Here is an 18,056-nt window from a genome sequence, read left to right as displayed (position 1 = left end):
CCCCAGGGATATTCTTGACATGACAGCTAATGAACAAAAGAGACTATTTGGATAGTTCTTCTTAAAAACTTTTCGGTTATCAATCTTAGACAATCCATAATGGTCTTGAAGGAAGCACCTAGATGAACAAACTAGGAAAAATATATAAAGCAGAAGGATCTCGGAAGAGTTCCATATGTCTACTAAATCCACTCGATTTCTAATGCTTTGCTTTTTGCCTGGAGTCCATGAGCCATTATCTTTCCCACTGGTCAGAAAATCACAGTTAGACCACTCCAAGCACAAAGAGAAAAAAAAATAAAATCTGTAGCATGAACTCATGGGATGCTTTTTTTTTGGCTTCGAGAGTCAAAAAGAGAATTGGTTAGTCTTCTCACTCACTCACTTAATAAGAAAAATGAGGGCACAGAGTGCCCTCCCTTTCAAAAAAGTGCATGTGTGACCTTTAGTGTTATCCTGCTAACACTAACTGCAATCTCCTATCCATTCAGCAACAGCAGGCATTTTTGTCCTGCGGGGCTAGTCACCCACACAACATCCTTTCTTGCCTTTGTTACTGCTGTATTTTCAGTACAGGCATTCCTTCCACTGGCAGACTGTTGGCAAGTCTTGAGGTGTACAGCTGGTTACACATCAATCACACGTCAGTCACAGCATTAACTCATTCCTGCACTGGCTCCATCCCATGTTTACACCCCCCTCTTTGCAGCAGTTATATGTTACCTTTACCAACATTTTCTTATTAACCAGAGGTATCCTGTCCTGGGGGACAAGAATGTTCTTTACCACATTCCTTACCCCTGAAGACACTTTGATCCAGTTATAGCTTCATAACTTCAGTTACGGCTTTTCCCACCAGATTTTAATGCACCTGTGTGAAGGAAACATGAAGTTTTCAGCAAAAACTGGTAATGATCAGATAAGCTAAAGTATATGGGCTCTGACAGTGTGACACCAGATGACAAAGAACTTCAAAACCTGACATCAGCCTGAGGGACTAGCTAAAGATGACAAAAAAGTGTGGTCATCTTGGACCAGTCCTAAAAATGCTGTGCTCAACAAATGGCAACCCAGCCAAGAGATTAGCAAACAATTGCCACAGTCAACAGTCTCTGCAGAGAGCTACAGTAACATGCTGACAGCATTTCCTACCGTGGGCCTCGGGGAGCAGGATGCCTTGCAGCAGAGTCAGTGCGTGGGAAAGCTGGCACTGGGCAGCACGTTCCTAGCAAAATGGGTTTGATGCTCATGAGTTTGCTAATGCTGAGCAACATTTAGACAATGCCCTTTGAAAAAAAAATATTTTCATTTTGTGGGAATGTTTTTGCAAAGAGGCTTTTTTCTCTTTGTAAGCAATTATGGGAAAAAGATACACAGGTTTCTGACAACTTATATTGTCAATCTCCATTTTTTTAATTACAGCTTTGTTTTTTGTACTTTGCTTGAATTAGATTTTTACTTTCTTATTCCCACACAGCACTGAGATACAAAACTCTCCACTGATAAGTGATGAACCTCAGAAATGGCAGGATGTGTTGAAGAGGGAATTCAGGTAATACAGACAGGTTCAATTTCTCTTTTTGCCTTGCAGATTACATGTCTAAACAGGAAGGAACTAGTAACTGAAACTGATTTAAGTAATAAATAAGGTCTAAAGGAGAAGGAAAACACAATTACATAGTATGCAACTTTCATCTTTTATAAACTTAACTGCCTCTTGTGCTTGAAAGGAGTTATTTATCCACAGCAAATGGATAGTGTCTGACTGTTTTTTGTAATGCCATGTCAAGAAATGGGCAGATGTTGCACAAGTTAGTAGCTTCTCTAATCAATCACCACTGGGTTTTTCAAAACACCTAGACATCTTTCCTGCCTGATAGCAAACTGAAAGGTGCTAGGCTCTTCCTTCTATGACAAAATAACAACTTTCACTCATTTTCAATGTCCCAGAGGGAAAAACTGATAATAAAGCAAATTTGTTCCAACAAAGTATTTTTATTGTGTCTCCCATCATACTATTCAGCACCTTTTAAGAAAATGCTGTTTCACTGTGATTCGAGTAGGGATGGAGCAGTGTGAGAGTGCTAACAAGTCTGATAAAAGAAGCAATTGCACATTTATTATGTTGTTCTGGGTCAAATCACATTCAAAAAGTAAAAAGTGAAGTAAGAAGATTGGGACTGACAGAAAATAACTGACTCTTTTTGGGTGGGAGATATGGGCAAAGAGCTATGAGCTTCTCACAAGACAGTGGAAGCTGAACCAGGGATAGACAGTCTGGCCCACAGCAATGATTCTCATCCTCCTCTGCCTCAGGGTTTGAGCACTAACCTGAAGGAAGACAGGTAGTGGCATCATGTTGCAGAGACATAACCATACCACAGTGAATAGTCTCATTCCCTGGTGGAAAAAGCTACTGTTTTCCTCTGTGCTTCTCCCTGCCACTGTTGGACTCTCATATGTGAGTGGTTTTGTTTGTTTGGCTTGAGTCACTCACATGGTTTACACTTTGTTGTCCTTTACAAAGTAGTTTCTTTGAAATGCATTAGTAGAATGGTTTCAATATTCAGACTGTTATTTCTCTCTTAGTAGGTGGCCATGCTATATCTGGCTTCACTCTCCAGGGAATTTTGGAAGGGAATGCTCGTGGCACTGGGACTTGCGAGAGAACAACCTACTTTCCCCCCTCCCCCTGCCTCAGAAACTCAACAGGTCAAAAAACACCACCAGAACCAGGACAGTTGAAGGATGGGGTGGTAGGCAGGTTGCCAGCAATACCACCATATCTGGCTCTGCAGCAATCCCCCCAGAAGTCTGACAGGGAACTGCCAGCCTTGGAGTCTGCTGGCCAGGCTCTCCATTCTGGGACACTGATTTCCAGCTCTCAGACCTGCCTGGCTTTATGATCACTGAAATGCCAGTGTTTGTGTTGGCTTTAAGAACTCCTTGAAAAGGCAGATGTAAAATAGTGTTTGACTTTTTGAAGGTGAAGACTTCTTTATGCCTTTGTTTTGTTTGCTTGGTTGGTTTTTTAATTGGGCTCACAGAGTGCACAGGAACATACTATCTTTTTAAATAGACCTCTTTTTAAGTTTTTGTTTTGAAAATTCCTAGAGAATAGGAATTATAGTTTCTAGGCAGCCCTAAACATCTCAAGGTATATGCATAATCATGTTTTATTCTTAACAGTAAATTCTGAAGGAAAACTCATAAGCAGAAACCTGAACATGGGGAAATACAGAACGTTGCAACAGACAGAACATGTGTTTCTATCTAATGAATTTCAGATTTACTCATGACCCTGTTTTACACAGCTCTTGAGCAGCGTAAATATTTGATTTATGGATGTGTGTCTAAGGTTGCTAAACAAAGTGTTTAATGCATTGACAATGCCTTTGGGAAAAAAAAAAACCAAGAAAGGCTTGTAAGTCAAAATCAATTAATATGTTTTCAGGAAAGTACTTCTTATCATTAGAAATTAATTTTTAAAAAATAATGTTTTCTGAGCTGACAGGGCTATTTAGAGTATTTTGTGCCTTATTTCTACCTTTTCCCCAAGAGAAAACAAAACTAGGAAAAACTCAAGTTCTCCATGCATGAAATAGCATTTGGAAGATTACCATGTCCATTCTCTATTTGTTTCTCCATTCTGTTCATCTCACTGAACATACAAATGCAAACATTTCTTTTCAAATGCATATTCAGTGTTTGATCTTAGAAAGACTTTTCTTAGAACAAAGTATCACCAGATGCCAGGTCAGGAAATAAGATACAATAAAAGTGAATAAGTCTTGTCCTGGTCTTAGAATATGAGTAAAATAAAAAATAAAAACTTGAAATTGGCAAGTATGTTTGGCTTCAAAATATCTAAACTCTCCAGCATTTATCCAGTGCCAGAGAGATATTGTTTTATATGTGATATCAACATAGGAAAACATTGCACTGTAAATGCCTTCTGAAAAACCTAATTCTTAATGGTTGCCTAAATATTTTGTTCTCAGACTGATTATTTTAGTTCCTCACAGGTTCAAAGAATCTGTACCTTAGAGCTATGATCTATGCTATTCACAGGGGAGTGAAAAGGTACAAATCCATGTCTATTTATTTCTTAGTGTCTTAATTTGTAGTGGAAACAAGACAAAATGGCAGAGATACCTATGATCTTCCCAAAGTCACACACAACATTACTTGCCTGCACTTAATCTCCCTGAACTTCACCAGCCTCTATCCAACCCTTCCTCATCCAGACTCTCTTAATGGCCTCTCCACAGCCTCCCTTCCTTCCTGGGATCAGTCAATACTCTGATATCCCTCTACTTCCTCTCCCTTTCACTGCAACAACCCCAAGTTTGCTGCTGGAAGGTCCCTGATATTTGCATACCCTATAAGGGGCACTGCCCAAGCCTGTGCACCTGTGCCAGTTTGGTGTCACAGCTGCAGCTGTGCAGGCACATTGCCTGTCACACAGGCACGTCTTCCCCCTGCTCTCCAAGGTTTTGGAATGTGTCGTGTCCACTGTACATTTATAGCAGGTCTTAGTAATAGTGCAGGCTTTAATATCCACTTGGCTTTCTTTACCTTTGTTGGGAATGTATGAGATTTTTGTTACCTAATTCTCTGTGATCTTGCTCATTAGATTTTTGATTTACACAAGGACCTTAACTAAAAGTGCAGTTCTTAAAGCCAATTACATTAGGGTGTCTTTTCTTGCAGGGACACTTTCAGATTGATCTCAGCCTGTTTCATATCGATTTTTTTACTTGCAGAACTCAACCAGTGTTGCTAGCTCCAAATGAGCCCAAGCATATTTGCCCAAGGCTTTGAGAGGGTGAAACATGCAGGGGGGGAGAAAAGCACTGAAAAGTGAGAAGCTGCACTGCTGTTCCCAGAGCAAACGAGCATCCTGAGATGTGGGGCTCCATCACCTTGAGCTCAATTAACTCCTGCTGAGTAAATAACTGCCTGGCACAGAGACAGAGTGCTTTCTGAGGCTATTTATTAGAATTTGGTTTTGAGGGAAGGAGAGAAGAGAGTGGGGCTGTGAATCTGAACTCCAATGGTAGCTAAATAAATCTAGTATATTATTCCTAAATATAGAGTTTTTCCTAAAGGGCAAGGAGAAATATACTTCCTCCACTGGATGGCCAAGGTTTAAATGTTAAGTTTGTGTCTGTGGACTGTGCTAGAAATATGTTTCTTATTTTATTTCCTCACCCCCACTAAAGCTCTTTAAAATAAAAGCTCAATGAGCATGAAGGCATCTTGCACAGACATTTATGAAACCAGTCACTGATAACACAATGAATAGGGTTTAAAAGTAGGGACAGTTCTCTGTCCTGTAATCACATAGCACACAGTTTTGGTGTCACAGCAAACAGCAAGAGGCAGACTTTCCATAACCTTTAGTACTTCAGGAAGGTTAGGACCTCCTAAAACAGCAGTCCAGCATTGCAAATTAAAGTAAGCAGCAGAAGGGAAAACAACACCAGCTCCATTTGACTGTTTAGGTAGTGGGAGGAATCAATGACACATCCCCAGACTCCAGGCTGTGATCTGTGATGGTGCTGGTCTAGGTGTTTTGGAGGAGTGGTACCTGGCAGACAGGTGGTCCAGGCACCTGGTGTGACAAGCCAGACAGGATAGAACTTATAAAAATCCAAGTTCACACCCGAAGGGTTAATTAGTTATTTACTCTTTACATTAAAAGCTGTGAAAATTAAAGGGTCAAAAGGAACTGCAGTGATCCCGGGCTTCCAATCATTGCAGTAATATGTTTGTTTGGGTTCTGTGATCATTTGGATTTAATGAGAACATTTCTATGAAAGACACAATTCAGCCATGGGGCAGCATGCTAAGCCAGCCTGCCCTGGAGACATCAGTCATTTATACTTCTGCTCGTACATCCACAGGCAAGCTACTGTTAAGGCTTTTCATGAGTTTGTATTTACTCTGCACTGCAGCTCGAACATAGTCTGGGCCATTTTTTAGAAATGATGGTGCAGACACTCATTCCATTCTAAATCATCACGGTTGCCTAAAATGTTCTTCTGTCAAAACAGCCACTTGAATTAGAGCCATGCTTTCCACTTCACCCTGCTGGCCAGCATGAGTGAAGAAGCACAATGGATTTCTCTCCAAGTGAGGAGCTTTTGTACCACATTGCTTCCCCTTTCACACAGCAGAGGCAGAAGAAAGCTGCCAGTGGGGATGCAATTTCTCTCCCCCCCAGAAGTCTTGTGGGAAAGACTGTTCCTAGCAAAACTTGGATCTGTGCAGCACCCTGAGGATGTACATATACTGATGAGCCCTTCTGACAGCCAAGTGCTAATTAAGGCAGCCTGTAAATTATGATCTTTGGTTTGGTCCAAAGGCAGATATAAGTCCAGTCTGAATTAAAGGGTTGTGCAGCCAGGAAGCCACAAATTGACCACAGGGCCCGGGACCCTGCATACTACACCAGGTCATACCTCTTCACCCTTCTGCCAGTAAATCCACCACAGAGGGTCTTGATGCAGAGAAAGGTGCAAATTCATCATCCACCTTCCCTACAGCATATTAACTAAACAAATTTTCTTGGAGCCACAGCAACATTAGGGATTTCTTTAACTATAGAGTGTAGATATGATAATGAAAGCTTTGTGTTCGAGCCAGGAGATGTTAGCTTTTGCTGGCAGGTGCCTGGGATGTGAAGTCCATTTCACAAAAGTCAAATGCTTTGAGTCTGAGTATGACAAACAAGTGTGCCTGACTGTATCTTTTTCTGTCTTTTGAACATTATAGTTGGTATGTTAGTTAAAGAGAATTTATTAAAAAACTTTATTTTATTTAACCATTTTTGGTTTCTGTAGTAAGTAGACCAGGCTTGTACAGCTAATCTCTAGCATACTTAAAGTAGCCAAACCCTGCAAAAAACCTCCACAAAACAGATCAACCAGGAGCTTCTAGATCTCAACATCCACCACTGGATATATCTAGATTCCATCTCAAGAGTGAGACCTGGGAATGCACTCTATTATTCCCCACATTTCGGCTGTAATAGGAAGAAAGACTAAATGCAGGAGCTAGGAGGAGTCTGAAGTATATACCAGCAAATTTGTATATTTGGTATATATATATATATTGGTATAACACCCTGTTGGGATATTCCTCAGACTACTGCAGGCATGTGGTGGTAGGTACTTGGTGTTGGGACCCTGACTCTGCACCAATGCCTCACTCCACTAGAACTGTCCACTAGAGCTCCACTCCACTGTCACTGACACCAGATAGATTTGTCCCATCCGCTTACCACAGGAGATGATTCTGCATCTCCTAGAGTCCCTGCAGCCACATCATGCCTCGGAAAAGGCTCATTCTCAGCTGCAATGAGCCATTTTTTCCAGGATAATGTTCTGCAGAATCCACTCCCTGATTAGATTTCCAAATTGCCTTACAAATGCGAATGCCAAATGTGAGAGATTATCTGCAAGAAGAAGCTGTGGTCATCCTTTTGATGCACTGGCAGTTGCTGTATAAAAGTGACTGGCAAAATCTAGGTTTCATCTAGATGTAGTGCAATCAGACCCCTAAATTTGCATATTGCACCATCATACTCAGTTAAATTGTGGATGAATGTAAATATGCTATTTTCAAAAATGTCACTGTTCCCAGAACCAAAATTGTTTCAAGCAACTTGAGGTGCACAGGGTTGTAAGCAGGTGTCTACTAGGATTATCCTCTAGGAGTCATGATTTTCGTCTGTGTCACCATCACATTTGATACTTTATTTATGCTTTTAAGGGAATAAATATGTTGCTAAAAATTGGCTTTTAGTACCTGTTGAAAATTAAAGGACTCATATTCTCAGAAATAGTTCTGAAAGTGAGGTGTTCTGAGTGAAAATCTGCATTGGTACCACCGTTGAATAGGCAGCTGACTGCCTCTGAAACAAGTTGAGTCACTCAGGAAACCCCCACGTTATGAACAAGTTCAGTATGGAAAAGTCTCAAGTAAAAGTATGTTAAAACACTTACAGCTGTGATAAGCTAATTATATTAATAATATAATTTGCTGTGAAGTAAAACTGATCACCTTCTCCTCTGCGTCGCCGAAGGGAGCAGCGGCGGTGTGCGTGACTCCTCGGGCCCCCACCCACAGATGATTATTCAATAAAGGCCTTAAAAAGGAGCTGGTCTCCTGGCCCATTTCTTTCACCCCCACATCACTCCTAAGTCTTAGGAAATGTTGTATTGTGTTTTTAAGTTTCATGGTTTTGTACCAGTTCTGTAATGGTTCATCCCTTTACCCGCACTCCCCCATGGTTTTACCCTGAACTACCCCTTTCCTTGTATGTCAATCCCCCCCTCCTTCCCTGATGTCAATCTCCCCCCCAGTTTGCTGGATCATTCCCCTGTCCCCTCCCTGGTGCCTTGTCCATCACTCGACTCCTCATCCCACTCATCCAGAACCTTCTACAAAGGGTGTTGAGTGATTGGATGGGGGCCAGGGGTCCCTCCTACCCAACTCCCATATTGGATTCCCCACCTGTCTGTTTCCCCACCTTCCACTCCCCCAAACATTCCCACTGGTGGGTGGGTGCTCTCCTCCCCTGTTTCTACCCCCATTTGTATTGTGCTGCACAACCTAGTTGAGGGGCTTCTCTCCGTTGGTTCCCCTGGGTTGTGGATCTCTTTGGAGTTCTCCTCAATAAACCTGGACTTTACCCCCAACTGGAGTCTACTCCTTACTTTCACCATCATTGCAAGTGTCTCACCCCACAAGGCCAAAAGCCTTAGCTGCCCTCCTGACCTCCCGAGGCACGGGAGAGTGTCCCCTGCTGTCCACTGTGCTGGAGCAAGCCAGGAGTCCCCGAGTGGACACAAGGAGTGGCACAGGGACAAGGAAATGCTTTCTCAATGCAACTTCCTAGAAAGTGCTGGGTAAAATAACTGCTGACAAACCGATCACCTGTAGTGTTAAAGTGCTGACATCAGTCCGAGCCATGTACCTCATAAAACAAATCCTGAAAGAGGACAGTTGCTAGTGTTGGCATTAAAGAAAACAGAGAGACTTTTTATTGAGGCTGAATTGAGGGTCTCTTGAACCTTATAAGTGGTAGATAAGCATTTTTGGGAGAGAAGGACATTGCACCATGGCAACTGCCTTTTAAAACATGTTTTTCTTTCTGTTTCTATTGTAGAGTGAAATCTGCAAATTCTGTGCAAATTTACAGGAAGAAAAAACTGTGTATATCCTAAAAAATCTCCTACCATTAATATTTTCCTTGGCATTTACTTTTTATAGCTAAATCAGTGGTTTAATTCATCTGTTATCTGGAGAAAGCAGGAGAAGCCCTGGAAGTGTATTTTAATGAAGGCAAACAGCTAAATCTCTACAAAGACAACCTGAGAGGAAATATGGAGAAAATAATCATGACTGAATGTGATCTTGCAGAACTCATTCACAGGACACAGAACAAAAGAACAGTGGCAACATTATGGGATGGAAAAGAAATCCAGGATGAGTGTGCTTAGTGGTCCTGCTCTGATTTCAGCATCACAGCAGGACAGACAAAGCTTTAAGAAACTTTAGAGGTGAGTGAGTTCTAACAGATAAACCTAATGAGACAACTAGGGCAACAGAGCAGCTGAGAAAAACTGGTGATGCTACTTATAACCCTAATGATGCATCAGAATGGGGGTACTGCTCTATTACTGTGAAACCACACTGATAAGCAAATGTGTTTTTTCCTCCTTACCCCTTTTTAAAGATAAAACATACTCTAATATTCCTTGGAAGGTAACATATTCCAGAGCAGACCTATACAATTCCAGACTAATGTATTTCATTTCATGACAGTTATCTGAGATAATAATGTGATTTTATTAAGAGATCCACAAACAGCAACTAAGAAAGCAAGTTTACAGCCAGCATACTTAAATTTACACTGCAGGAGTCTACAGTAGGGCTTGAAAATATTTAGAGGCATGCAATGAAGTCTGAAAAACACAGTTTTAAGAGCATACAGCCCTGGGTTGTAGGGTTCCCAAGAGTGTTGCTGGCAATCTGCCACAGACATCTCCACAGAAGCCTGGCTCACACAGGTAACACAAGCTGACATTCTCCAGAGCTACTTTTTTTCTTGGCAAGCATTAGCCTGAGCTGTTTTAGGGAAGAGCTAAAATATAAGATCTGTATGGCATATATCAATATGAGCTTTTCTATATTTCATTTTTTCTGAGAGCTTCTGATTAATAATGTGATATAGAAAATAAAGAGCTACTTTTCGTGGAGTCTCATGCAACACCTTGCTTACCCTGCACCCCTGCAGAGCAGTCTCTTTCTATTGCTGTGAGCCTTTCAAGCAATGCTCTTATGGAGCTTTACTCACTGGAGGACTGTCTGCAAAAGACAGATGCAAAAATGTTCACACTCTGATGATTTTAAGCATTCCCATTTTGAGGGATGTTGTTAATTCCTGAGAAATGCTTACTGCTTCTTTTTCTTTCTTTTCTGTAACCATCACAAATACAGTAGCAGAGGGGAACAGCTCTTGGCAAGGAGAAAGCAGAGGAAGCCTCTCTCTTCCCCTTGTGAATTCCAAGTCTAAAACTTGGAAAGTCTAGAAAGTGCTAGATATGTTTAACCACAATACAAAGTAGTTTATATTTCAACATAATTCCAGTTAATTTCTTGTGCTTTATACCTTTTTTTTTCCTAGGTAAGCATAGTATTTATCACAGATGTCCCAAGGCAGGAAGTGCATACTTTCTATAGGCCAATATTCATTCATTTTTCCCTCACTTCATGCCACTTTTGTCCACTAAGAATTTTTTACTTAAGCATTTTTTTTAGCTGAGAGACCTGTTCTCAGGTGTAAATGTGAAAATAATTTGTTGCTCCTACTGAAGGGGTCTTGACCTAGCTAGAGGGAAAGGCAGTGGTGTGTTGTGTCCCAGGTCTTGAGGCTATAAACTCCCTGCTCTTAATTACACTTCTGGCCATGTATGCATCACAAGATGGAGGTATTTTTAAGGAACTGTAGTTTTCCAAACTCCCAGCACCTTCTACTACATGTGGAGTTGGAATATATGCAATTGATACAGCAAAATCCTTACACTTTGAGCTGTTAACTCATTTTTTACTTTAAATAAACACTCTGCACACTGAGTTTAAACACTTGTTCAACTGTTCAGTTGAACTCTAGGATCATAAGACCATACTGTCCAAGTATTTCACAAGTGTTATCCCCTCAGGGAGGAAATCATGCATTTCCAGCTCTGGAAAGCAAAGGATAAAAGTGGAGCAGGAACATGGCTCTGTGTGGACTGGTCTAACTAAGAGCACTTAGCTAAGGTGGAGCAGTCGTTGGAGCCAAGGTGAAACTGAGCCAAGGCAACCATGGTTTCAGTGAGATTTAGCAGCAATTAATTCCATATAGCATTAGCACGTAAACAGAGAAGTTGAAATCCAAAGAAGGCATCTGAAAGAGGTGGGATGAAGGAAAAAGAGACAGTAGTCTGAAACAGATCTGTCTTCCCACTTTCAGAATACAGTTTGAAATTCTGAATGATGTGTGTGACAGATGGATGAGCTGTGGTAGAAAAATGTTTTTGGTTGCAGAGGTGCTGAATTCAACACAATATTTGCTTTCTAGTTAAGTGCAGTTCTACTTTGATGAAATAAGGGATGGATCTCTTACAATAGTAATGAACAAAGAGATCCATTTATACTGCTGCCCACTGTTTGAGCTATTGCTTTTCATTTTATGTATATTTGGGAGAGCAGACAGTAAAATAAAAAGTGGTGTGTAACTTATATAACCAGTATAAATATGAAAATGCTGGGGTTTAAATTGCCTTGTGTTTCTTTTATTCAGTTTGCACTTACACAGTATTAGTATAATATGTTTTCAAGAAGAACTGTCCCCTTGGTATTCACTGGTATCTCTTCATGCCTTGTCTTGAACATAAAAATATTTCTGTCCTCAGATGAGGAAGAGGACACTGAAATTGAACTCTTCAAATGATAACATACAGGATAAGTAGACATTTCACTCATTCCTATGGAACATGTCTGTGTCAAGACTGTAATGTGATTGAACTAGGTAGTGGAGATGTTTTGGTTGAAAAAAAATTTGTATTGGCTAGGAATCCAATGTTAACATATACAACAAGAAAGAGTGGATGATAAAAAGGATGATAAAAATATATTTTTCCATGACACAACCAAAGTCCTGATTCCAGGAAGTAGAGTTAGTTTTTTCAAAGGGAGTAAGAATTAGATTTTTATTCATCTATCTAAGCTGGACCTTATCTGTTTTAAGCATCTACTGTCAGCAGCTCTGCAAGATACAGAGTGCTAAATTTTGTGGCCTCATCTAGTCCAGCATATGAAGACCTTTATGAAGCAACAGTATGAAACTCAATAGGAAATTTCACACTGAAACTGAGTGGCATCCTTTAGCCAAATAGCAGAGCCTTACTCCTCAAGATTATAGTGAAAATACAGAAGGGAAAAAAAGAAAAAAGAAAATAACCCAAGCAGATTTGCTGTGGGTGATGCTCAATCCTTGGCAATTTCTCTGTGTTCCAATGGCTTGAGGAGCACCAGAGGTTCAAGACCTCCTACTGTGAGTCCCTTGGCATAGTATTTCCCTTCCTTTAGTTAATCCAATATCCCTGCTGGACATCAAGGAAAGTTGCTCTGAAGTTCATGGTCTTCAGTGTGCACTACAGATACCTCAAGTGGTACCTGTAGTGCAGGTGCCTCTTGAGATGTCTCACTGAATTCCTGTCTAGTTACTGTAATCCCCACTCAGACCTCAGCTTTGGCTCTGGCCTATGAAAAGCAAGGCTTTGTAGGATGTTCAGGAATCTCCACAGCTAATTTGGCTACAAATCACCCAAAGGCACTCCTTTTCCAGATGAAGAATATTCTGGATGATTCATTAAAGCAGAGAAATGGTTGGGAGAAGTGGTTGCTTTCTAGAATTCTGTTGTCATTGTTGTTCATTCACATTTTAGAAAGTAAATAAAGAAAATACAATCTTTTGATGCATTATTCACTTGGCATGCCATGCTTAGAAAATATGGTTTCTATTGGTCTGGAATTTCCTCCTGGAAAAAACTTGTACAGATTCAGAGAAATGCTCTGTTGATTTGACTACATTAATGGAATATTTTAAAGTTTTTTTTTTTTTAATGTTTAGTCAACAGTCAGAATATTAAGGTGTTCTTGGCCACACAACATGAAAATGGACTCAATAAGACCTTTGAACTAGAAAACAAGTGGACTTTGGATTGAGTTATTTCCTTCAAGAATCATATTCATTCTAAGAAAATAAGTTCTGAATAACTATGTAAATTTTTGACTCAGCTGAGAAATGAAGAAGTGAAATTGAAGGTTTAGAGCTTATGCAGTTTCTTAGGGAAGAATATATTTTGGCTGTTCAGGCAAGGATCTGAAATACAGTATATAGAGAGGAAAAGCAGGTACTGTTCATATTCCAGAAAAGACAGCTGGAAATCATTTCAAATTTAGAACTACTGGCATGCACAGTGCATCCATTAGGTATTCCTGTTAGTCAGCACATTCTGACAACCATCCGTACACAATGAATTTGGAAAAATAAATGATAAATACCTGTTGAAGGAGAAAAATAAAAAACTACAATTGTCTATATAATATTTCTGAGAGCCTATGATTCCAAAAGTCTTTTCAAACATCTGGGGAGGCTCAAGAAAACTAAGTTAGAAAATTGTTATTTTGTCACTCCATAAAAAAAGTGTTTTGGAATGGAAAAAAAATCAGCAATGCACTCAAGCGTATAGCTCAGTCTGGTGTCAGTTGCAAGGAAGCTGGAAGAGAATAAAAAGGGACAAGTGAAAAGTAATATGGATGTTTTGCTTTAAATACGAGGAAACTAAGCCAATGAATGATCAAGGCATTATAAGGCCCAAAAGGGGCTCCAGGCTTCTCCTGGTTTCTGCAATTGCTCAGTGCTTCCTCTCCCTCAGTGAGGACTCAGTAGCTTTCTTTTTCACCTGTTGTTTTTGGCACTATTTTCATCCTTTCCAGCACTAGCCTAAGCAAGGCAGGCTGGTGCAACTCTGTTCACATGCCTGTGTTTCTGCATGCTCTGGACGTCACTTTTCAGGGATAGGACCACAGCCTTATTCCTTGGGGAAGGAGGACTAGCAAAAGGATCTTTTCCTCCCTTCCCACTCCCCAGGTCAGCCAGGGCCACGTGTGCTGTCATGCCAAATAGCCAGGGGACACAGCCCCTTCATTTCAGACAAAATTTCATCCTCAGTTTCTGTGTTCCAAGATCTACAGTAGGATTGAAAAACTCAGTCAGTCTTTTTCCATAAGTTTCAAACTCCTAACAGGATAAGATAAGAATGGGAACTGCTCTGGGAATGAGAATTCAGACTGCTCTTCTGATTACAGGAGCTAAATGCTGGTCTTCAGCTTTATCACAGGGTCCACAAGGGGTTTTCCCTGCTGGTGAGTAAGGGTTACTCTGAAGCAACTTATAGGGGAAAAAGCTAAGAAAAAGCAATGGAGCTTGTTCTTTTGATGTCTTATTTAAGAAAATGAAAGAAAAATTCAGGTAGAAATTAAATCCTGATTCCTTACCTGGTTTATTTTTTTTTTATAGTGCATTGGGAGACTGTGTAAATGCTCTTGCCTTTGATAGTTGCATTCCTTGCAATGGAATGAATATCATGACTTACACTCAGGAAACGTGTTGCTCTTTATAAAATGTATCACGGTGGTTAATTAAAGCTAATAGTAGCAGGACTTGTGCATGAGTGCTGTCCCTGAAATACACAGCAGGGCAGTGTAGCTGGGATTTGCAATTCTGCTTACAGAATTGTTACACTCCTGCTAAAGGCCCTGCAAAGCCAAAACATGGTTATTCTCACATCTCCAGAAGGATGCTGAAGCTGGGCATTTGCAATGGTTACTTTTGCATAGGTCTTCTGAGCAAAGGGCAGGATTCTTCTCACTCCCTTGCCAGGGGCTGTGTGGTCATGCCAGTTCTCATCCACCCCAAGGCCCAGGCAGCCTGTTCTCCCAGCTGCCTCTTACGCAGTGAAATGGACGGTCATGCAAAGGAAAAAAAAGAAGATCATATAATGTGTCAAAATCTGTAAACCAAGTCAGCCTCACCTTGGGATGGAGCCAGAATTTGAGTCACCCATAGCTAATCAGTATGTTCTGTTGTCCAGCACCATGGTTCCAGGCAGGGACAGAGTTTCATAGGTTATGATGCTGGAAAACATAAGTAGTAATATTTGACTAAAATGACTTGGTTGCACTTGCTTCTGAAGAATATATGAATATATGCAAAAAGAATATTTAGGTGATCAAAACAGTAAAAGAGTAATACCAAACTGGAAAAAAAAATGGAAAATAATTAAGGTATTTAGACATCACAAATAGGAAATTTCAGAGTAAAAACTTATTTCTGCATTAAATAGAAAAGTATTGTACAAAACATCTAATTGCTACCTTTAAACTTTTTCTCATTTTTAATTTAAAATATTTATTGGAAATTGAGTTAGACATACTAAATGTTTCAGTTGATCCAAATCTGCAAAATTTGTTGGAAAACAAAAAGCTGGCTAGGATGTCTTGATGACAGCTTATGCCTGTCTCTTCTCATAATAATGTTCAGTTTAAGTGCATATCAAGCCCTCAAATTTGAGGCTTCAAATATTACACTGGAAAGTTAGATGGTATCCTATTTGCAGACCTTTTTTTTTTTTTTTTTAATGGTATAACCCTCGAAAGCTATTTAATTTTTTTATTTTCACTACAATTTTTTCCTTTTACTTCTCTCTGTCTTTTTTTTTTTTTTTTCTCCTTTTAAATTACCTCATCTTTTTGTACTTCAAATCTGAGACTTTTAAGGTTCTTTCTTGGAAGGCTTAGTCCAATTCTTATTTTCATTTAAAGCAGGCAAATAAAACTTTGAGAAATTTAATATAAATAAAACCATGCTGGTATCAGCTAATCAGAATTCATAGCATTAGTGGAATGTGGTAACCAAGTGTAGGGGATTTGGATTTAATCTGAACATTGTCTAGCCTTTCAGGTGTCAGTACAGTCTCCCCATTTTAATCGCTTTTGCATAGAAAATACCTAATAGAAAGGAATAGATCACAGGCCAGAAATAATTAAGTAATTAACATGCACTCAGATGTTCATGTCGTGGCCTGTTGCAACTACCAGAGACTCCCAAACTTTCATTTCCATGTACCTGTGCTAAGCTGCTGAACACTAAAACTTGCAAGCATTTTCTCCTTCAAGCCTCTGGCTGTGCTCCTTCATCTCACATATTCAAATATCAGAGACTAGCAGCTTCTTAGACCCATGTTCTAATGAGTACTTTAGATTTCTTCATTTCCTTTGAAAGATGAAACACACGTGTCACTAGATTCAGTCTCACAAAAACGCACCCAAAAGAGAAGTTATCTCCAAATTGGTTGTGCTGGACCATGTGTATTAATTCGCAGTAGCACCGTTGAAAGAGTAACGATATAGATCGCTAGACCTGTACCTGCACACTCACCAAGGGGTCTTCTGGCTCCCCAGACTTCACAATCCTGCTCATTCCTGGTGTATGAGCTCTGCTAGACACAGCGCTCTCCCATGAAATGTCTAATTGCAGTAATTCATTCAACAAGGCCAGACTTAAAGAATGGTTAAATACAGCTTGGTTTATTAACCATCTCCTTATGATAAATCACATTATCTTAGCTTACAGAACGTAGGTTTTGTTGTTTGTTTTTTTTTTTTTTTCCTGTTGGGGTTTCTTATTGAATAAAACACAACAGGATTTCCACAAATGGTAGGCACAAAGATTGCTTCTCAATTCTAATTAAGAACAAACTAACCAAAAAACTCATTCAAACAAAATCAGCTCCATTTTATATGAATATTACTTTGATCAATTCTGTTTCCATTGAGTGTAGGACTGGAAGAGTGTACAAAAAGCTTCATGGTATTGTACAAAGATAGGAAATTGCTTATTACCAGAAAAAATTAGCAATAGCAGAGGTGGGAAACAAAGATTTGAATGCAAATGTTTACGTACCTAACAGCAATATATTTGAGTTCCAATACCCAAATCCACAATACCTTCCAGACAATTGGAACGGAAGAAATATATTGCCTACCTAGAGAATTCAGACTTTCCACTGACAGCACTTCATAACCATCAGGCCAAGAACCACTTAATGGCAGGGACAAGTGATAAACAAAAATGGCAACACATTTGTTGCAGTTCTTTGTGATGTTGGCAGTCCCTGATGATGAGGTGAAGGAAGAGCCATTCTTTGCTTCTAATGTCTCTCTCCTAGGCCAGGAAAAAGTTTGTCACACTAACCCATCACACTTAAGGTTAAGAAGTGCAGGAAAGGATTGTACATACCTGACTTTACATGTCTTGTTGAGGTTGTGGAATAACAAATACGTTTCTTCATTTATATCATACACTAACCCAGAGAAAGAGAAAAATCTCAAACTCCACAGGTTCCTATATACTCCTTGAAGAACTGAAAGAAAAAAAATGAGATGACGACACTTGCTGGCAGAACTAATTTTGGTGTAGTACTGGGGATGGCAGAAGGAACACACAGACAGAAAGCCAAATGAGTTGACAGACTTTCTGCCAACACATTATCACCAGCTGCAGGCCAAACTGAACCAGCCTGCTCTCAATTCCAGGCAGTGAAACACTCTGCTGTCTCTGCATAGTTCCCATTAGCTGTTACTTAGCTAAATGCTACTATTCAGATTTTGATCTTTTCTCCCTTGCTAACTCTACTGTGTGTAGACCAAGAAAAAACAACGAAGAGTTCCATAAATAAGTAATTTGCTGCAGCTTCATCTTTGTGATCACACATGCTTTTGCTCATTTGCCATCACTAAATACTCATAGACAAGAAAAATTCAACCAGTATAACTCAAATCAGCCTTTATATTTGTAAAATTGCCTGGGTTCATTCTCTTATCTGAGAATGACTGGCTTAACTTTGATTCAGTTTAATCTGTGACTAAATAAT

Source organism: Vidua macroura, chromosome 3, assembly GCF_024509145.1.
Source record: "Vidua macroura isolate BioBank_ID:100142 chromosome 3, ASM2450914v1, whole genome shotgun sequence".
NCBI classification, from domain to species: domain Eukaryota; kingdom Metazoa; phylum Chordata; class Aves; order Passeriformes; family Viduidae; genus Vidua; species Vidua macroura.
Note: the sequence above shows the minus strand (reverse complement) of the source record.